Source organism: Saimiri boliviensis, chromosome 14, assembly GCF_048565385.1.
Source record: "Saimiri boliviensis isolate mSaiBol1 chromosome 14, mSaiBol1.pri, whole genome shotgun sequence".
In the NCBI taxonomy this organism is placed as follows: domain Eukaryota; kingdom Metazoa; phylum Chordata; class Mammalia; order Primates; family Cebidae; genus Saimiri; species Saimiri boliviensis.
The window spans coordinates 64,522,049-64,544,861 of record NC_133462.1 but is presented as its reverse complement, the minus strand read 5'-3'; the positions used below and the strand labels follow the sequence as shown (position 1 = coordinate 64,544,861).

Below are 22,813 nucleotides of genomic sequence, written 5' to 3'. Positions count from 1 at the left end.
AGTAACCCCAAACATCGCCCCTCAGCCTGCCTTACCCCCTCTGCCCTGTCCAAACTCAGCGTGTTGCTTTCCATCCACATCGTGCCTCCGAAAAGGCTCTCAGCCTCATTACCTCACTGATGTCTCACAATAACCCATATTTTATAAATGGGAAAATTGAGTTTCAGAGAAGGGGTTGTCCTTCTCCAAGATCACACAGCAAGTGGCAGAGCCAGACACTCAAACAAACTTGTGCCCTTTCTGGTCTGCCAACAACAGAACCACAGGTCCACACCTAAAGGACAGAAGAGAACCAGGGCAGCTGGAAGAACCCCAAGTGCACACGGTTTTACAAATGAGACGAGTAACCAAAATCTAAAGAGAAACAATGACTTGTCCAAGGACACCCCCTGTCAAACAAGACCTCCTGACCCCCTACTCCGGGGCTCTTCCTCTCTAACCTCTTTACTTCCTCACTCTGGACTTATTCCAGTTTAAACACAGGAAGAGCCAGCTCTCCCCATATCCAGCCCATATCCAGTTAACCTATCCATGAAACAGTGACACAAAGCGTTCTATTCCCAAAACACAAGGGCCCCAGAAGAGGTAGGAATGTCAAGGAGGAGAACACACTAGAAGGAAGGGGTTAACCAACTCCAGTGGCTTCCCATTATGAGTAATCAATACCCCACACTGACCACAGCACTGACTAGTGGTATCCCCAAACCACGATTTTATCCAGGATGAGATCGAGACGACACCACAGCCTCGCTGGGATGCTGATATGGTCCCACAGGTGTCATGCAAACTGCAGAGGGGTCAATACAAAGCTTAATCCAACCTGGAGATTCTGCAGCACCTGAACTCTAGGACTTTTCAGTCCCTACCCCTCAGATCACTTCACTGGGTGCCTGCCATATGCACCGAACTGCTCACTTTCCCACCTCTCTTCCGTGTGGCGCCCACCCAGCAGGGCCACAATGGGTACTTCCCCAGCTGGAGGCTTTCCGACCAAACACATTTCTCCTGTAACATTTTCCCCGTTTCTCCCCAAAAGCCAGAGAAAAGTCAAGACTCACATTTTGGGACGAGGTGCTGAAAATCCTTAGGAAACTGCAGAGCATCCTATTTAGAGGAGAATTTCTCTTCTTGTCACATCTTCCCATCTGATCCCATCCAATTTATCCTCAAGGCATGGTTGGTCAACTAAAGCTAACCCCACCTCCGCCCCCCAGAGCAACCAACAGCTGTTACTATATTGAGTGGCAATATGATGTCATATCATAGGTGACTAACCCACCAAGGCTTCCCTGCGAGCCATCATCTAAATATGACGGCCTTCCATCATCCTGACCTTTTCACGGGAGAAAGCCGAGTGAGGGGCTCAACACTGATCTGGGGCTCCAGTGCACGTCTGGCCTTGTGTAGCCAGCACCTGTGAGGACACACTCGAGTGACTGAGGACACAAATGCCCCGCATATACAGATTCCTTTCCTAGGAGAAGACACTTTCACCTAAGGCAGCTTTCCTCCCCTGGCCTGACTTCAAAAACAGTAGCCATCAGAATATGTAAGAATCACAGTCCTTAGGGAGGAATAGGGAGGCCTGCGTATATTTACCATGTTCTATATGCCAGGTGCTAGATTGGATTCTTTACATACAGTTTTGCATTTAGTTCTCAAAACACTCTGAAGAAGGCATTACAATCTCTGTGCAGTTAGAGAGACTAAGATTAGAGGGGTAAGTAACTTCCCCCAGGTTACAGAGCTTGGCTCAGATTCCAAGTCAAATCTGTGTGACCCTTCAGTGGAATTAACTCCACAGAAAGGTGCTACCACCTCACTTGGCTTTTTTAAACATCAGCTGTACTGTGTAGACCAGGTTTAGATTGACAGCAAAATTGAGTGGAAAGTACTCAATTTCCCATGTACTTCCTCTTTCCACAGTTGTGTAGCCACATCCTTTATCAATATCCTCCATCAGACTGGTATGTTTGTTACAATCAATTAACCTAATTAACAAATTATTAATACCTGAAATCCATAGTTTACACTGGGGTTCACTCTTGGTGTTGTACGTTCTATGAGTTTGGCCAGATTTTAAAATACATGTATCTACCATTATCGTATCATACAGAACAGTTTCCTGCCCTAAAAATCCTGTGCTCCATGTGTTCATCATCCCCACTCCTCAACCCCTGGTAACCACTGAGCTTTTAGTCTCCATAGTTTTATCTTTTCCAGAATGTCATATACAGTCATGCGTCACTTAGCAGCAAGAATATGTTCTAAGAAATGTATCGTTAGGTGATTTCATTGTTGTGCCAACATCATAGAGTGTACTTACACAAACCTAGGTAGTATAGCCAACTACACACCTAGTAGGATACATACCACAGCAATAGGCTGTATGGTATAGCCTATTGCTCCTAGGCTACAAACCTATACGGTATGTTACTGTATTGAATACTATAGGCAATTGTAACACAATGGTAAGTGTTTATGTATCTCAACATATCTAAACATAAAAAAGTTAGTATGTCACACTACTCTGACAACTATATCACTAGATGACAGGATTATTTGAGCTCTATTGTATCTTTTTCTGTTGTTTGTTTGTTTGTTGTTTTTATACAGAGTCTTGCTCTGTCACCCTGCCTGGAGTGCAGTGGTGCAATCTCAGCTCACTGTAACCTCCGCCTCCTGGGTTCAAGCAATTCTCCTGCCTCAGCTTCCCAAGTAGCTTGAATTACAGACATGTGCCACTGCACCCAGCTGATTTTTGTATTTTTAGTAGAGACAGGGTTTCACCATGTTGGCCAGGCTGGTCTTGAACACCTGACCTTGAGTGATCTGCCCGCCTGGGCCTCCCAAAGTGTGCTGGGATTATAGGGGTGAGCCACCGCTCCAGCCCATTATATCTTATGGGATTACTGTTGTATATGCTGTTCATTATTGACTGAAGCATCATGCGGTGCTTGACTCTATGTCTATGTATTTTCTATCCAATTACCACATAGGTTTATCTTTTTTTATTCCATCCATTCATACATCCAGTATTTATTGAGCAATGAATAAATGGGATGAATGTTTGTGTCTCCTCCAAAATTGTATGTTGAAGCTCTAACCCCAGGTGTAATGGCATTTGGAGGTGTGGCCTTTGGGAGATCACTAGGTTTAGATTAGGTCATGAGGATGGTTCCCTCATGGTGGAATTAGTGCCCTTAGAAGAGGAGGAAGAGACAAGCGAGCTCTCTCTCTTCACAGGCACAATACCAAGGAAAGGCCACGTGAGGACACAGCAAGAAGGCAGCTGTCTGCAACCCAGGGAGCCGGTCCTTACCAGACACTAATCTGCTAGCACCTTGATCTTGAACTCCCCAGGCTCCAGAACTGTAAGAAATAAATATCTGTTGTTTACACCACCCAGTCTTTGGTATTCTGTTTTAGCAGCCCAAATTGACTCAGACAAGTACCTGCCTTATATTGATCTTAGATAACAAGTCCTTAGAGTACGTTGAATCTGTTCAGGTAAGTTTCTGGGCAGAGGTGCACCCATTATAGCATCTCATTCCATTAATAAATGCTTCCCCCGCCCCTTATCTTCACTATGACACTTTTTTAAAAAATTCTTTAAAAATTGAGATGAGGTCTCGCTATGTTGCCCAAGCTGTTCTCAAACTCCTGAGCTCAAGCAATCCTCCTGCTTCAGCCTCCCAAAGTGCTGGGATTACAGGCGCAAGCCGCTGCACCCAGCCAGGAGATACTTTTTCATTGGGGTTGGAGAGAGGTGGGTCGGGAGATAAACACAAAGACAGTGAGTGACTGAAAATATGATGCCTGTGAGGCCATCTGCATGAATAATTATTATCATCAAACTTTCAGATAATATTTGTTATGTATAACATTATAGATATCAAATTATCAAATTATTGATTATTCTTAAAACAAATAATTATGCAACACTTCCTGTGTTTTAGAACTCAAGTGTTTTTACATAAATGGTAAATCTACTTATTGCCTGAAAAGGCTGTACAGGCTGAAATATAAATAGAATAAAGAAAAGTTTCAAATAAATTCCTGGAGGGCAGATCCAGAACAAGTTATTAAAGTGGAGTTAGAAATAATCAGCGTGCATTCCTAACCTATGAGAATGATGTCACTAAGGGCAAGTGCCATAATCCAGCCCAAGCCATGGTAGTGTCTGCATCGGAGGCAGAGCTCATGGCCATTGCTAAGGAGTTACTATGGAATTGGACTCCACCAGGGACCCCTGATCTTCCAGCACGCAGGGAAACCCCTCCACCTCTGTCAGGGCACAGACCATGTGTGTCTCGCTGCTCCACGGCTCTCCCTCCGTGAAAGTGGAGCTTTGCTTTGTGTCACACTGTGAGTCACAGGCACAGTTGGAAGCTGACCCAGGATTCCTGCTCTTTTGCTTGCTGGGGCTGTTTGCCGGAGATCACAATCCTTCCACATTAGTGGCCAGTGACATTTATGGTTCTTAATGATATTTAATGGGGCTTCTGGGATAAAGGAATGATGGAGAGTAAAGACTGGAAGATAAAAAATTAAAACTGAAATGACACACAAGATCTTTATTACTGAAGGTTTACAAATGACAATCCACTTTACTGTGTCATTCCACTGGGAAATGATTCTTAGGTCTGAGGACGAACAACTCCTTACCTGTTTTCAAACAAGGTGGGAGGCAGAAGGAAAGGGGAAGTGGGAATAGGCAGCGGTCATCAGAAATTGTGTTCTCCACACATGGACTCAGGGAGAGGAGCATCACACACTGGGGGCAGTTGAGGGGGGTAGGGAAGAGACAGCAGGGGGTTGGGAAGGAGGGGAGGGTGGGGAGGGATAACACGGGGAGAAATGCCAGATATAGTATGCACCTAAAGTCAAATAAATAAATTTTTAAAAAAAGAGAAAGAAATCGTGTTCTACAATTCTTCCCTAGGATTTCATGTCTATATTTACTTCATGTCATGATCTGTCTTCCCTTCCATCGTAAATATGACCAATGTTCCAGTTTGCCATGCAAGTTCATGCCCTTTGTCCTACCTGTGTCTTAGAACAGTGGTGAGTGTGATCCATGGAAATGAAGCGGGCTGGAAGTCAGGTGACTAAGAATCTCTGCTCCTAACAGGCCGTGGGACCCCTGGCAGGCCACCTCACCTAGACCTTGGTTATAAAACAGGGGCTTGCCTGGTTGGCCTGAAGGTAGCATATAGCTGTCAGTTTCTACATCTGTGTATCCAGCCCCAGTACAGAGGAAGAAGCTCCTGTTCCCACAGAATACCCTTTGCCCCCAACAGTACCTAAGGCTATTAGTGGTTTTCTCTCCTGGGGAGCACACACAAGGTGTTTGGCCACAGGCACTAGAAAACCTGTAAGAACAAGAAGAGCAGTGGGCAATGCTTCTATCAGCATGAGGGGCAGGAGCTGGGGACAGCAAGGGAGAGTTTGCTGGTGGCTGGAGACTGGGAAGGGAGAGGAGTTAGCTTTAAACGTCTCCCAGGAGTGAGCTGGAGGCAGAAGGTGCTTCTGGTACACCTGGTTTGTGTAGCCCGAGGATGAGGCTGCAATACTTAGCCAAGGACCAATAGCGACTGTCAGAAGGGAACAGTGACAGCGGCTCACTTACTTGGCTCAATTTCCAGGACACAGTCACCATCATTTTGCTTAAATTTTTGAGAAGTTGTTGTTGTTTCTAATTTGTTTTTGGCACAAGCGTGCTGCTCCAATAGGAAACTTTCTGTTTTATGCTTGAGAGGGGATGATGATAGAGGAAATATAAAGTGTTTCTTCTGCACTTGGGCAGATCTGGTCGCTGAGTAGAATGGCCTCTGGAGTTTCCAGAAAGGAAACAGAGTCAAGGGTGGGCCTGGCAGGACTGGGGCAAAGGGGAGCCAAGTGAGGTGCCTGAGGTGTAAAGCTGAAGGTGGCGCCCACGGTCAGGCACTGTGGGCACCTGAGGCGATGCCTCCTCATTCACCTTCCCGTGTCTGGGACCTGAGGCCCGCCACCTCCGTCTCTGGACATCTGGCCTGGCATGGGTTACCTGCTGAAAGGCACTGAGATCGTGTTCAAAGTGGAAAAGCTGGTTCTAGGAGACTCACATGCACAGAATAAGACACACATTTCACAGCCCACCTTCATCACCAAAACCAGGGACTTTGGAGTCTGTCCGACCTGGGACTGACTTCCAGCTCGCCATTCCTTAGCTGTGTGACCCAGGGAAACATGCTGAATCGTGTTCCTCTATTTCTGTCCTCATCAGTAAAATGGGGAGGACAGCACCTACCTCAGAGAAGAGGATTAAACGATGCGGGGGAGGAGGATCATGAAAACACCTGGCACAGAGCAAACCTCGGTATATTGGGAGTTCCCTGCAAGGCCGTGATGTTGTTTACCATCACGTGTTGGCCAGGGATCCTGCCCTCTGGAAACTTCAATCGGCAACATCAGTATAGTAGGAGGCTTTGGAGACCAGTCCACGATTTTACCACCGAGAGACATTAACTGGTTTCTGGTCACACCACTAATGACAGCTTACACACAGTCGAAACAGTGATAAATGGGCCTAATTGGTCCAAGTTGATGGATTCGTAAATAAATATATAAACTACAGCCTTTCTCTGCCAGCAGAGGCATCAGACAGCTGAGACGCTATAAGCGAAGGGCTAGGGAGTCAAGGACCATAGCAGATTCTTCCTGACACTTGGCTCAGGCTCAGAAAGGAACTGAGATGTCCATCTGGTTAACCAAGGAGGGCTTCCTGGAAGAGGTTCTGGGACTTCAAAGAGCCTCCAACTAGCCTCAGTTGTTCTCCAGTTTTCATCACCATCTCAACAGTCAGCTCTCTTAAGTACAAAGGGGTACAAGATGGTCTGCAGGTGGGTGAGTGGAGTCATCTCCCCAGATCTTTCACGATCCCAAGCCTGGTCCCTTTAAGGAATCGAAACTCCGAACATTCTATCAGCAGCCTCAGCCTCCCCTTGGCGCGCTTACGTCACCCTTCGGGGAAGCGGCTGACGTCAGCGCGTTCTTGGCGAGTGGGGCGGGGCCGGTGACTCATCCGGACCGCGCCCCTTGCTCCCCGGCCCCGCCCGGACGCGCTCTCACGTGCGCGCGCGCGGCGCGCTGCTAATTTTAGCTCCGGCGGCTTCCCTGGGGTCCCGTGAGGTGAAGGCGGGTGGAGGGGACGAGGCAGTCAAGGGAGTGCGGCTCTCCTCGTCCCTCCTTGTCCCTTCCTGCCCCGCCGTAGGTCTTCCTCGAGGACCGGGCCGGGTACGAGGGGTGGGGGCCTGCGGGCGACTAGAGGTGCTGGAACGCGGGTGTTTCCCGAGGCGGGAACCGAGGTTCTCTCCGCGTGGAAACCCCGTCCCTCGCTCGGCCCTGGACACAGTGGGCGTTAAGTAAATGAATCGAAGTTCCCTCCTGGACGGCGACCCTGGGCTTTCGGGAGAAAGCCAGAGGGGCAGGGTTCTGGAAGGTTCCTTGGCGGCCGGGGTGCGGTGCGGGCTGAAATCCGAGCAAGAGTGGGGCGCGGCCCTCGGGCACCGACCGTGGTGCCAGCGCCGCGGCTGTGGGGCAGGGGCGGTCCTGGACCGTTGGGGCCACCGGGTCCGCAGTCCACGGGGCCGAGGGAGGGACAGTGCCCGCCGTGAGGGGCGGGTGGCCTTTTTAGGGTCAGGCTCGGCGCGGAGGCCTTGAAGGTCACCGGGTGAGAAGCCGGTGCGCGCCCGGTCCCGGGCCCTGCGCGAACCAGGGTGATCTTCCAGGAACCGGATGAGAGCTGCGTTTTCAGGAAAGCAGTGCCAGACACCTCGGGAAATCCGCACGCCCCTGTCCTCGGGTGGGGGTGGGGGTCCTGGGAAGAAGCTCCGTCCGCGTAAAGTGAACTGCAGTTTTGACTTTGCGGAGGGATCCGTCGTGTCGCAGTGAGCCGCATTGCTGTGGTTGGTGCGTGTTTCACAGCCATTGCCTCCATAGGTAGACTGAAACAGCGTTGGTAGTGCCTTTGACGTCGTTAGATTATGTTGGAAATTACACGGTAGTCAACAAAGTGATAAATGGGGAATGCTAAATGGTAGTATGGGAACGTTTTCTAATGGTTGTATCCTTAAAATCTTCTGTTTCAAGTTTTTGAAGGCTATAACCGTAAAAAAAAAGCTGACCGTAGGAAAATGGTGGAGTTGTGGAATAAAGGTAACTTTACGGATTATGACATGAATAAATGACAGAAATTGGTGTCATTTTCATTTGTTTTCCAAAAATACCACATTGGCCTTTGTAAATTGGAAGTTTTTCGGATGTGAATGTGGAACCTGCAAGCTTTTTAGGGCTTCATATCCATCTTAAAACTGGTTTTAAAGGATTGGCCGTTACAGTCTAATACTGGTATTTGTAACAAATACATACAGAGGTATGCATACTTTTTTTTTATTGTTCATATATCAACAAAGGTCTGTTTGTCCTAATGTCCCCATAAGCATCACATTGAGGGGAAAAAACGTATTTTCCTCAATGTGATGCTTATGGAGTCTTAAACTGAGCAGGTATGAGGATGCTGAATCAAGTTCTAAACAGCGAATTTCTCTTCCTGTGTGTTATTGTGCGCATATAATGCGCAAGAACCTAAGCATGCAAGTTCTCATGTTCAGAAAGGAAAGCTTTTAGTCCAGAAACTGAGTTTTTTTAATTGAAAAATTCTTAACCTTGGAGGGGGCCACCAGCATCCTGCAGGCAGCCCGTTAGCATTTCTGCAGAGCCTTCCCTTCCCCGCAGTTGGACCTGCTTGCTTTGAGCATACGTCTTTTTCAATTATTGGTTACTATGTTGGGATTGTTTGCTTAAATGTTTATTTCTCCCACTAGGCTAAGCTATATGGACTAGTGTCTTTATCATTGTATCTCTTACTTCCAGAACAGTGCTATCATTTACTAAGAGCTACATGTTTTTAAATTTTTAATTAGTGCTTTGATTCATTGAATAAATGAGGGTTTCCAGAACAAGATTGCACATTTGGAGAAGGGGGAGTTTTGTTTTGTTTTTTAATAGTTGAGAGGGTTAGCACTGCAGACCTCTGTTGCTACCATAGAGGATACAATTCTTTTCCACACCCACCTTAACCCCTCCCCAACTCCCACCACCACCACCATTTATGAGGAAGAAACAAAGGAAATAAACCAACAACCAAACTCAAAATTCTATTGGGATCGAAATAGTATGCTATACTTTTAGATTCAAGATGGTGGAAGTTTGTCTAGCTCTCCAGGCTGTGAATGCAATCCACACACGGGCATTATCAGTCAAATTTTTGTCACAGGAGAGTTAGTCTTTACTTTTAAAAAAAAAAACATTGAAATTGAAATTTCAAGACCACTGCTGCTTCTGTGTGCTGGTTGCTAAACAGGGTGTTTACATTTGAAATAGAAGTGATTTACGCACAGTGATACCTCATGGCCTATGCCCTAAGATTTAAGGATATAAAATGAAAATGAAGAGATTTTATTTACTCTCTTTCTTAGATGTTACCATTGTTAAAGAGAGGAAGGACTTTATAGTAAAGCTTTAAGGAATTCTCAGCAAACTGGAATTGATGCCACAGTCAATTTTATGAAAGGCTAATGACAGCATAAGAAGTTATCAGAGATTTAAAATAAATGTGTAGTATGTTACAGTGATTAATATCTTCATTGATAACCTGGTGCCTCTGCAAAGTTTTAAATAAGATGACTCATATTTTTGTATCCACTGTGCTTAATTAAGCAAGTAGTGATCTGCATTTGAAAGATTTTTAACCAGATTTTAATTAGGATTTTAGACAGTGGTACAGTTGAAATATCCCATACAATGAGTTATGTTAGGGATGAAACACAGAAAGTAACTTTGATGGAGATAAGAAAAAAGAGCAGAAGGAAAGGAGAAACAGGACATTTTTGCTGTTGGCTAAGATAAACTTTGACAATTCCTTAATATCAGCTTCCTCACCAAGAATACATATTTAGGCCCTATTTCATCTGGATTTTTTTTTTCAAAATAGAGCCTTCTATAATAATAGCAATGTCCACTTGTTGAGTACTCTGTGCCAGCCTCTGTGCTCAATGCTTTGTGAAATTATTTCAGTCACTCTTTGTTACAGTGCTATGCTGAATGAACTATTTCCATTTTACAGGCTCAGAGACATTAAGGAACTTGGTTAAGGTCACACAGCTATTAAGAAACAGAGCCATAATTTGAAAGCAGGTTGTATTAGGGTTCACCAGAGAAACAAAACCAATAGGATATGCAGGGATATCTCATTTTATTGTGTCTCACTTTATTGCACTTTGCAGATAATGCATTACTTACAAATTGGTACCATTTTTGTCAACAGTGTGTGCTCACTTTATGTCAGCATTTTTTTAGCAAGAAATTATATTTAAGTGAAAGTATGTACTTATTTTAAAGACAATGCTGTTGCACACTTAAGATTATAGTGTAGTGTAAACATAACATGTATGCACTGAGAAACCAAAAAATTTGTGTGGAGTCCTTTATTGTGATATTTATTTTACTGCAGTGGTCTTGAACCAAACCTGCAGTATCTCTGAGGCATGCCTGTGTGTGTATAGATATGATTTATTATAAGGAATTGACTTATGCAATGGTGGAGGCTGGCAAGTCCCAAGATCTGCAGGGTGAGTAAGCAAGCTTGAGACCTAGAAGAGCTGATGACGTAGTTCTAGTTCAAGTCCAAAGGCAGGAAGAAGCCCTTGTCACAGTTCAAAGGCAGTCGGAAGAATTCTCTTACTCTGGGGAGGGCTAACCTTTTTAGTCTATTCAGGCCTTTAAATGATTGGATAAAGCCCACCTACATTATAGAAGGCACTCTGCTTCATTCTATCAATTTAAATGTTAATCTCATCCCAAAACACCCTTACAAAGATACCCCAGAATAATGTTTGACCAAAATATCTGGGCACCCCATAATCCAGTCAAGTTTGACACAGAATTAACCGTCACACTACCCTATCTGATTTCTAAAGATCTTGGTCTTAAAATTATGTCACATTGTCTCCCTCCTCTCCACTTTAGGGTTCACAACCGCCAGTCTTTTTACTCCCTCACCTGGAATGTTTGTCAAACCCCACACCATTCATACCTGAAGAACACAGTTAATTAGTGCAGGTGTTTAAATATAAGTAACTAACTCGGAATTCCCTTTCCCAATAGCACAATTACCCAGCGATTTCCTTTCTGAGAATAACTTCCCAGCTTTCTACTTACACTCCAAGTTTTCTTTTTATTCATGTAAGTCTTTGAACACATTCCTCCCATACCAGCAAATTTTACATAACTCTTTGTTCCAGTTCCCTCCATTGACCTCTTTGTAGGGGATTGAGCCCAGATGATACAGCTCAGTGAGTCCATGAGATTTCCATCTCTCAGCTGTCTCCTTAGGACCAACCTTTCTTACTGTTTCCTCTTGACTCATTCCTACCATTATTCTTGCTGTCATTTTAGAACTCTAACCTTACCCCACAACAGAAGCACTGTCACTGCAGGAACTTCACTTGGTTGCATTCAGACTTGTGAACCCACATCACAGAGATTGCCTATTTCAAAATACTTCCATGATCTATGTGCTCTTAATAAATATTGTTTATTAAATATACTTGATTGCAATTTTAGAAATAATTCTTAGAATAATATTTACCTAGTGGACACTGTTCTGTTATGACATTATATAGATGTCTTGAGTGTCATGATACCACCCTCTTCAGCATTTTTTTCACAAAGAGCCTCAGAGCATTTGTTCTTTGCAAGTTAATTTTCCTTGACTATCCAGAACATAGTCATTCCCAATGAAATGATTCTTTAAACACTTTCTCTTCCTTTCAACTTTTTAATGCTATTGTTCATTGTTGCATGTTATTAAATAAATTTTTTAAAATTTGGGAGCATTTAAAGAATACATGGATGAACAAAATCAGATTTTATTGGTATTCAAAATATACAGGTTAGCCTGTCTAGCTCTGAAAAATGAAAATTTTAATATGGATTTTGGAAGATGGGCTTCATTAAGGAAAGGTAATTGTTGCAGTTGTCCATATTGAGTTGTCATTTAAGATATTTTTCATCCTTCTAAAAGTTAATTTGTCAACCATAACACTGAAGGGTATTTTTATTAAAACCACAGATAAAAATACATTTCACTCTTTCCATATTAGAAAAAAATCAGGCATGTATTTTTTGATTGACAAATGACATCTGCCACAATTACATTGCTCTATTCAAGGCAAGAGAGATCGTCCTGTTGTATAGTACATTTGTTCCACCGTTTTCTGGGCCTGGAATTACGTTACCTCTCCAAATTTAAATGGGCTTGGTTGATTTTGATACATCTGGGTAGAATAAAACAGAGGGTAGAAAGTAAGGATGCATGGAAATCTTTTTTTTTTTTTTTTAAGATGAGGTTTCACCTTGATGGCCAGGCTGGTCTTGAACTCCTGACCTCAGGTGATCCACCCACCCCCGTCTCCCAAAGTGCTAGGATTACAGGTGTGAGCCACCGCTCCCAGCAAGGATGCATGGAAATCTAAGTTGGGAGAAGTTTCATGTATATTTTGATACTGTTTTTGCAAGCCAGGCAGTGACTTTGGTCTCTAAGGCGATTATGAGGGTGAGTTCTTTGTAAATGGTTTCTTGGTTGTATTTGCTTCTATTGAAACCTTGGTAAAGAGGACCCATCATTTAATTACCTCTTTCCATGTTCTTGATAGTCTTTGTAAAAAATCTAGTTCAGTTGAATATAATTTCTTTCACCTTTTTTAGAAGTTGAGCTACAATTATGTTTTAGGAAGCTAGTTAATCTGTCAAGTACTCTATTAAGAAATGGCGACACGTGCTTGTAATCCCAGCTATTTGGGAGGCCAAGGTGGGAGGATTGCTTGAACCAGGAAGGCAGAGGTTGCAGTGACCTGAGATGGCGCCACTGCACTCCAGCCTGGGCAGTGGTGAGAAATTTCATCTCAAATAAATAAATAAATAAGCTTGCATGGTGGGCATGCGACTGTAGTCCTAGCCACTTGGAAGGCTGAGGCTGGAGGATCATTTGAGCCCAATTCGAGGCTACAGTGAGCTATGATAGCAACATTGCACTCCAGCCTAGGTGACAGAGTGAGACCCTATCTGCAAAAATAAAAAGTAAAAGAACAAAGGGAAAAGATTAAGGAAATTATAGAAACAACCCAGAGGAAATCTGTATCTAAATGCTTGAAAAAAATTAAGTGAGAATGCAAACGTTTACTTGTATAGAGTGTTAATCAGATATATTACATACTAATAAGGTTTGATAAATAATGGCTCAAAGTTGTACGTCTGCTCTGATTTTCTAAAGTTGCTAAGTAATTTGACCAGTACTATGGTATTAGAGCAGCTAAATTATGAACAGAATGAAACAAATTTCTTGCCCAATGCACACAGAAAAGAGAATTTTCTATGTATGCCCAGCCAAACTGTCAAGAGTGAGGGTAGAATAAATAAAATTTTTAATATGCCAGGTGTCCAAAAAATTGCTTCTTTTTTTGTCCTTTCTCAGGCAGCTATTAGGTTGAGGATGGGGAGATATTCTATCAAAATGAAGGAATAAACCAAGAAAGAGGAAGGCCAGGGATGCTGGAACCAGGGGCTTCAACTAGTGCTACCAAAGAACAGAGAATAACCAAAAATACTTGTCATGTGGAAGAGTGAAATAAAAAGTTGGAGATGGTGAAAGAAAAAGAATAGGTAAGATAATGGAAGCTAGAGATAAGAGGAAAATAAATGCATACTCTGAGCCTACACAGTTTCAAAAATTGGATGGCAAGTCTATCTCTCAAGCTTCCTAACATCCAAAGCCAAGGGGAAAATATGCCCAGTTGCAAGTTGTATGATGATCTTCAAATTGATTCCCAAAAGACCTCCTCTGGATCTTATGAAAAAGATCTTTTGCTCTTAGCCTTATCCCTACAATCAACTATTGTGTTTCATTGTACTGTTTCTTGTAGCATACCATTATAGCCCCCAAAGCGTTGTTAAGTAAAGGCAATTCTATAAGGACTCAGTAGTGATCTCAGAGGCGGACCAAGGACGTGTGAATGGCTGGTTAGGTCATTTGGATTTGCCACCCCATAGACTTCATGGGAGGCTAGCAGGAGGATGGCTGTGGCAGGTTAGGCTCTCTAGTATCCTGAACAATTTCATTCTTGCCACGAACTAGCCCCCGTAAGCAAAACAAAGTGTCCTTCATTGCACTTGTCCTCCTTAGGGCACAGCTTAGCAGCTGTCTGGTTATTGGAGCATGTTCATTTGGGTTCTCATGCCTCACCCCGTCCCACCCTCTCCCACCCCAAATGGTTCACTGGAGTATATATTCCTACTTTAATTTCTTTCTTTTTTTTTTTTTTTTTTTTTTCCTGAGGTGGATTGTCACTCTGTTGCCCAGGCTGGAGTGCAGTGGCGTGATCTTGGTTCACTCCACCTCCCAGGTTCAAGTGATTCTCCTGCCTCAGCCTCCTGAGTAGCTGGGATTACAGGCATGCACCACCACACCTGGCTAATTGTTGTATGTTTAGTAGAGACAGGGTTTCACCATGTTGGCCAGGCTGGTCTCGAACTCCTGACCTCAAGTGATCCTCCCACCTCAGCCTCCCAAAGTTCTGGGATTACAGGCATGAGCCACCACACCCAGCCACCTTCCTACTTTAATTTCGAAGAGAAATTTTGGTAAATAAAATTTATTCAAGTATTGCATTTCCAGTAGTGTTTTAGTACTTTTAGATTAGATTACTTGGCCCTCCCATTAATCCAATTCTGAATACAATCTAAATGGAACGCTTTCTGATGACCCTTTTCCTTCCACAGGTAGCATTCAGCCTATCATGTCCTCAAGTAATCTGCCATAGCATTTATTTCCTGCAACCAGGCTTCTATTGGTAAGTGACATTGCATTTAGTTAAATGCTATAAAGTTTAGACAACTAATCAGAATTTTCAGTTGTTGGTCACATATCATCTCCCTAAAAAATGATGAGAATTTACTGTACAGCTTTGAAAAAGTCAACCCCTTTCATTTGATATACTTTCCATTAATAATTTTGGAAAAATCAAGTATAATTTTTCTGACTCATTCAGTGTTGGACGTTGTTTAACCTATAGTTCACTAGTTATTAAATAAGCATTGGAAAGAAATATATTATTTCTCTGACATTGCAAATATTATTATATTATTTCTTTGCCATTGAAAGTAATGACAAAAACTGAAATAATCTTTGCATCAACCTAATACTTTTTAAATCACTTTAGAACTAATCTCTAGGAAGATAAAATTGTGTGCCATTAATGCTTTTGTGCTTAGAAGGCTACGTTTATTCACACATTGATAGCTAAGTCTCCTGACATCCTAAAATTCAAAATCTTGAAAGATTTATGTTTGTAAAGTATTAACTTCTCTTTGCCAGGAAACTTATTATTTTTCAGAGTAACAAACTACGTGCCTGCCAATGACGGTCCACTTATATTACTGTGCTAGACTTTCTATTGTCTTTAATAAATGCTTGATATCCAAGAGTAGAAAATGCTATGGTAGTCCAACAGAGTTCGTGGTAACATTTTCACTCTGATCTGAAATAAATTACTATGTATTAAATGAAATGAAGATTCAGTAAAAATATTTCTTCACAGCTAAATTTACATTTAGTGTTGCTATAAAAACATATGTAGGCCGGGCACGGTGGCTCAAGCCTGTAATCCCAGCACTTTGGGAGGCCCAGGCAGGTGGATCGCGAGGTCAAGAGATCGAGATCATCCTGGTCAACATGGTGAAACCCCGTCTCTACTAAAAATACTAAAAATTAGCTGGGCATGGTGGCGCGTGCCTATAATCCCAGCTACTCAGGAGACTGAGGCAGGAGAATTGCTTGAACCCAGGAGGCGGAGGTTGCGGTGAGCCGAGATCGCGCCATTGCACTCCAGCCTGGGTAACAAGAGTGAAATGCCGCCTCAAAAAAAGAAAAAAGGGAAAAAAAAAAAATATATATATATATATATATATATATATATATATATATATATGTAACCAGTTCTTTTATTTTTTCGTAACTACTGTTAATTTTTAGCTCTTTAACAGAAAAACGTGTTTCTCAAACTTGATAAGATTATAAATAATGATCCATGAAGTACTAACTGATGTGTCCTGTGAATGGAACCGTCATAAATTTTGAAATAATTTTTGTAAGTGAGAATATATCACAGATGTTGACATTTTTTCTTTATAACTTTTTATTCCCAAATTTAACAGACTGTTTTGACTTTGGACAAATCTATACAATAAGAATATAATTTTCAGTTGTTTGAACCTTGTATTTTCTTCATCCAGAAGCTCTCAAATTCTATGCTATGTACAAAATACCACTTAAATCAATAAAGAAACTAGTTAACTTGCATGCAAATCTATAGCCATAGGATCTTAATAGCGAAAAACAGACTCACTGCCTTCCACAATTCCATCAATATTCAAAAGCGCATACTAATACTTTTAACTTCAATTTAACTGGCTAAAGACTCTTGTATATATTTACATCGTCTAATTATGGGGAGAACCAATATTATTCCTTGTTCGACTAGCTTAGTTTCTCAGTGTTAAATTCATTTTGTGGATGGAATAGAAACAAAATACTCTTAAACAGTTTAGAAACTGGAAATTTGAAGAACTGCTAAGTACAATGTTTAAAAAATTTTTGCTTTCTAAAAATCAACTGTCGAGTTAACTGTACTTTTAGCATATGCCACCAAATCTGCTTGTGCCTGACTAACTTATAGCTTCCTCTAGACTGTGAGCTCCTCGAGTGGGAAATTATGTCTTCATATTTGAATCCTTAGTGCTTAGGAAGCAAAAAGCACTCAGTAAATTCTTGTTGAGTGAATCTGATTAGCAAATCACTACAAAAGGTGAATTATAATCAGCAGCATTTTGAAATGAATCAAATAAGGCTCTCTGCTCTTATCCTTTCTCCTATAATCTCTATTTTATACCCAATAGGCGTGGTCTGTTTTTATCTATATGCTTGGCGTGTGTGTGTGTGTGTGTGTGTGTGTGTGTGTGTGTGTGATGCGAATGTTTCAATGCCACCCTTATAGTCTTGTATCAGAAAGATTTAAAGGACTGCCATAATTTCCCCACTTCTAAAGGAAGTGTTTTCACATAATTTAGATGTCCATTAAACACTTTTCCCAGGTAAAGATACATGATTTTGATTCCTTTGTGTTAGATGTGCAATTTCATACAATTAGAAGAGAGAAAAGATGAATATTAAGTCATTTTTTGAAAGAGAGTGTTGCTGTGGGATGGAGTAAACGTTAGACCACTAGAAATAAATACCCCACAGGGGAAGGCTCCATAGCACAACCCAGGCACTGACTGGGGAGATCTGGATTCTAGTCCCATGCTCCTCTGTCTGACTTGTTGTGAGAGCTAGAGTAGCCTCTGGGTCCCTGTTTGTTTCCTCATCTGTAAAGCGAAGATGCTTCATGACCTTTAAGATTCCTTCCAATTCTATGGTTCTATGCTTTGAATGGCTTTTAAATAACAGAATACTTGAATTGCCAAAATTTGGCCCTTAAACCTTTTTTGTTTTTGCTTTGCTGTATTGTGCCTTCAGTAAATCATTATGATGCAAACATGAGTTTTTCAGAATTTCCATTTTTCAGATGGGAGTCTGAGCGCGTGACTTTGGGTCATGTGATAGATTGCCTAACCACATCTTAGGCAGCTAGCTCCCTTGGAGGAGGAAAACAAGCTAGACTCCTCAGGACAAAAGAGCTTATTCTACATCACTGCGATGTTGGCTTAATCTGTTATTTACTAATTTTTTTAGATCAAATTGAGTAATCTCACTTTTCAGATTTTCCCCCTGCCTGTCTTATATGCAAATAAACCAATTTCTTTTGGAACAAATGCAATGTAAAAATCCCTGTTTACACTTCATGGTATTCCAAACTCGTTCTATAATTCCTTTTATCCTCCCCAAGTCGTTCCCAACTTTTGTTCCCTTTCCAGTATTAGAGCATTCTCCTGGGTTCTTGATGTTTACCCACCTCTTTTCTACCCTGAATGCTAGATCTCCACTCCTTCCACCAGGATTCTAAAGGTTTTGAGGTACAGACCTCCTAGGTAAAACACAAGGACACCAAACATTGCATAACAACATAGATACTTTAAAACCTTCCTCTCCAAAGGAAAATTAAAAATTTGTCTCCTTTGCGCAGTATATACTACCTGATTTATGACCATCATTTAACACCATTACATGCCATGCTTTAATTTTAAGATAATAAATACAAGTCAGAATTGTATTAGAAACAAAAAGAATTAAAGGAGTCCCAAATTGAAAGCAAAGATTTGATTTTGGTACAGGCTCTGCCACTTGAACCAAGCAATCTGTAAGAGCCATCCGCTCAGAAAGTCTGTTGTGATTCTGTGACTTTCTACATGTATGTCTATGCCTGGATGATAGACTCCTCCAGAATCACAATATAAATCCAGGTGACTCTTCTATTCAAGAAAGGAAGGAAGAAAACTAATATTTTTTGAGAGCAGAATGTACCCCATATCTGGTATTGAATCATGATACAGAATTATCTCGTTTAGGTGTTTGCTTTGTTTTGTTTTTTGAGACGTTCCCCCAGGCTGGAGTACAGTGGCACAATCTCAGCTCACTGCAACCTCTGCCTCCTGGGTTCAAGCAGTTCTCCTGCCTTAGCCTCCCGTGTAGCTGAAATTACAGGTATATGCCACCACGCCAGGCTAATTTTTGTATTTTTTTGTAGATGTGGAGTTTCGCCATGTTGGCTAGGCTGGTGTTGAACTCCTGACCTCCACTGATCTGCCTTCCTCAGTCTCCCAAAATGCTGAGATTACAGGTGTGAGCTACTATGGCCATCCTTATTAGTTTTTTAATAACTTTAGCAGATAAGCCTGTTCCCTGTGCAATGACATAGAAATATCTTCAAGATGAATGTTTTTTAAAATGGTAAGATACAGATGAGTATGCATGGCATAATCTCATTAATGACAAAAAAAGTAGGTCCTGCATATGCCTAGAATATTCGGGAAAACTACACAAGAAAATATTAATAGTAGTTAACTCTGATAAATATTGTTGGTGGTTTGGAATAAAGAGTTTTACTTTTTCATTTTAAATTCTTTTGCACTTCTTAGAAAAACCCCAGGCAGGTACTAACCTTGTTCTTATATCTGCTTTTCATTCTCGGTAAAATACTCTAATACATTACAGCACTTAAATCAGAAAATTATTTTTGGAGTCCAACTAGGGGACTCCAAAGAAAACCCCCTTCAGATAAGTATATATGTATCAAGAGAATGCTACAGGAAAACTAGAATACTTTCCGTGAACAAAAAAGGGATGTCAGCCATAGAAGGTAACTTCATTTGACTTTGTGCAGACTGCATAAGGAACCGAAACACAGAGGAAAAGGCACAAAAACTGGAACTTAGGTCAAATCCACCAAGAAGAGGAATGAAGCAGGGCAGAACAGAAGGTTCCGTGTGAGAGAAGCAGAAAACCCAAAATAGGAAATGAAAGTCAAATGACAAAAGACAAAGGGAAATTAAGCATTCTTTATATAAGGAACTAGAGGAAGAAAAAGGAAAATATTGCCTTATTAGGTGTTGGAGGAGGACGTACATACTCAACAGCCTGGTCAACACAGATTCAGAGGGAGTCACTCTGCTCCATGGGAACAGGTGGATTGCCTGAATCCCAAGAGAATTTCCGGCCTGCCATTTGTTTCTCTTGGAGAATTACCTCAAAAAACCCCATTTTCCTCAACTTTAAGTTGAAGGTAGTAATGGTACCTTCCTACAAGTTTATTCTAAAGTGCCAATCATACAATGTTTATAAAGCACTTAGAACAATGCCTGGCACATAATAAATGGAGGGTAAATAAAAACTGTTCTTAATAGCATTACAAACCTGTTAATCCAAATTTTTAGTTTTTCCTTATGCTAGTATTTTTTATTTTTACTTTTTTTTTTTTTTTTTTGAAACAGGGTGGTCTCTATTGCACAAACTGAAGTGCTGTAGCATGATCATGGCTCACTGCAACCTCCAGCTCCCAGGCTCAAGCGATCCTCCTATCTCAGCCTTCTAGGTAGGTGGGACTACAAATGCATGCCACCACGCTCGGCTAAGTTTTGTATTTTTTGTAGAGACAGGGTCTCAGCATGTTACTTATGCCTTTCTTGAATTCAGGAGCTCAAGCAGTCCTCCCGCCTCAGCCTCCCAAAGTACTAGGATTACAGGTGTGAGCCACCGGGCCCACCCTTCCTTATGCTATTATTTATTATAGATATGATCTGGTAGATATATAACCTTTAACTACACAGGTAACTGCCTTCCCAGTATATAAGGCCATTGTTTCTAATAATCTGTTTTAATTAACACACTGATGATGGACCATTAGTGACAAATTTTACTACCTCAGATTCATAAACAGGGAACAGAGGTGGCTTAAGCAATTTCTCAATGAGATATAGCAAAGCAGTGTCTTAGCTGACTAGAGACCTGCATCTCAGAGTCCTATACTGTGGCCAGGAAGTCCTGCTAAGACAAAAATAGCCACTTTGTTATTTTACATTCATATTTACCATCTGTATCATGTAAACAGTGATTTAGACTGATTTAATTATAGAAAATATACATTTGCCCCATGGAAGTAAATATTTTTTGAAAGGAATGTCTAAAGTGCCACTTACGTTTGCAAACTAAGGGCAGAAAAAGTTGAAGGAACAGAAGCACGCAATTTTAAAAATTTGTTCATATTATCACAAAACAAATCACTCACAAGTTGATATATTTATTAGAAAAACTTGCTTCTATATTTATCATTACTGTATCTTTTATTTGACCTCATTTTCTACCCCTCTGTAATACCAATATAAATGCTAGTGATATTAATACTAGTAGCCGACTGGGCACAGAGGCTCATGTCTGTAATCCCAGCACTTTGGGAGCCTGAGGTGGGCAGATCTCCTGAAGTCAGGAGTTTGAGACCAGCTTGGCCTACGTGGCGAAACCCTGTCTGTACTAAAAATACAAAAATTAGCCGGGCACGATGGTGCATGCCTGTAATCCCAGCTACTTGGGAGGCTGAGGCAGGAGAATCGCTTAAACTTGGGAAGTGGAGGTTGCAGAGAGCAGAACTCATACCACTGAACTCCAACTGTGGCAACAGTGCAAAACTCCATCTCAAAAAATAAACAAGTAAAAATAAACTACAATAAAAAATGAATAATAAAATAAATAATAGCCATTATTTATTCTTGCTTCCTTAGCACGCCCCTTCTGTCTCTTTCAGGTCTCCAGCTTTAAATTGTAAGATACTACATAGAAAAAGGATGCAAACTGCTAAAGAAACTACAGAGTTAGCATTCACCCATCCCGTATACTACAATAGGGACCAGAAAGGCCAGAAAACTAGAGACTGAAACCATCTAGATTAGGTGTTTCCAGATTCAGCGTGCTGGGCTCAGTCACATTTCAAAAAATTGGGGGGATTGGCATTGAGATAACTAGAAAAGCTTCCTTGCATATTTTGCCCTTACTTTTGCCATGTAAGGATTTTAAACCAACAATTGCTACCATATATTGACAACATTCTTTATTAAAAGACAGAGTGTGTCAACTTTAAGAAAAACCTGGTAGGCAAAACAAAAATATCAGAGTCAAGGCAGTTCACAAGAAGTGACCAGTGATCACTTTTAACCATCTCACATGTGTGAGTGAGTGTTTACTCAATTATTTAAAATACAGTCTCTTCTCATTTTGCTGGAAACCAGTGAAAATGGACAGGCCTAATTCTGTGGACTGCTGTTGGGGAGCTCTGCAGACCACTGATGAATCCATTTGGGGGTTAGATAAATGTGAAATCCAAAATCAAGCAGGTGACATTCATTGAGGGGTTACTCTAATTCCAGGTCCTGTGCCCAGTGCTTTGCCAGCCTAAGGAGGGATGAGGTCCCAGTTGTGTGTGAGTGGAGGAGCCTGCTCCTGCCTTTGTCTGAGTCTGATCACCACAACAACTGCCATAACCCAGAAAAGCTCACTGGTGAGTTGCTCTTTCCAAAAAGTGATCACTATGTGAAATTTTAAAACTCCAATGTAACAAAGCCATGAGCAGCCTTTTGGAGGCTGCCGCAGCAGAATCTAACCACACTGGGATTCGATGTTCTGCTTTCACAAAGGGACAGAAAGTTGCCAGGTTTTTGGGTACAAACTTCTGTGCCATGACAAAGCACCGCTTTGACCAGTGTGCTGGGCCTGATCTGAGACCACAACAACCAACCAGTTAGGACAAACCAAAAATAGCTCCATCTTCTAAATCAAGACAGACGGAGGGTGACCACCCTGAGTCACCCAAGTTACACATTTTATTTTTGGATAGCATTACTGGGCACCAAAAGTGTTTCATTTGCTGCTTCTCTCCAATAAAAGTACAAAGAAAGGAACTAAGTCTTGTGGTTCTGTTTGAGTTACCATGAAGGTTGCAACTAGTATAGATGATGTGATTCCTCAGCTTTGGAAAACCCATACTAATTGTTTGGGACAACATATCTCTCTAATAGATTAAACTGCTGAAAAAGGTCTTGGCTCACAATCTGTTGCTATAAGCAATTTTGCCCCCAGGAATGCATGCATGTTATCATTTCAAGATCTTTGCTGCCATTCAAAATAACAAAACATAAGTATATGAGAGGTGTAATAAAGAGCTTACTTGTC

The 22,813-nt window shown here is 41.7% G+C and overlaps 1 protein-coding gene and 1 long non-coding RNA gene across 18 annotated transcripts in view; one reads left to right on the top strand and one right to left on the bottom strand.

Annotated features, from left to right (window-relative positions):
- ATF3 (activating transcription factor 3) overlaps positions 1-1,197 on the bottom strand; it is a 54,970-nt gene extending 53,773 nt beyond the window's left edge. Inside the window, exon 1 of the mRNA XM_074385158.1 lies at positions 1,059-1,197. The gene's annotated coding sequence lies outside the window, so the exon portion shown is untranslated. The remainder of the gene's footprint in view (positions 1-1,058) is intronic.
- A 5,882-nt stretch (positions 1,198-7,079) lies between these two features.
- The window catches only part of LOC104651754 (uncharacterized), a 48,055-nt gene continuing 32,321 nt past the window's right edge, over positions 7,080-22,813 (top strand). For 11 of the 17 annotated variants that reach the window (XR_012513550.1, XR_012513556.1, XR_012513544.1 and 8 more), the window contains exons 1-5: positions 7,288-13,764; positions 14,881-14,951; positions 18,843-18,935; positions 20,086-20,186; positions 22,012-22,142. This is a non-coding gene — a long non-coding RNA (uncharacterized LOC104651754). The other 6 variants (XR_012513545.1, XR_012513555.1, XR_012513546.1 and 3 more) reach the window with 6 other exon arrangements.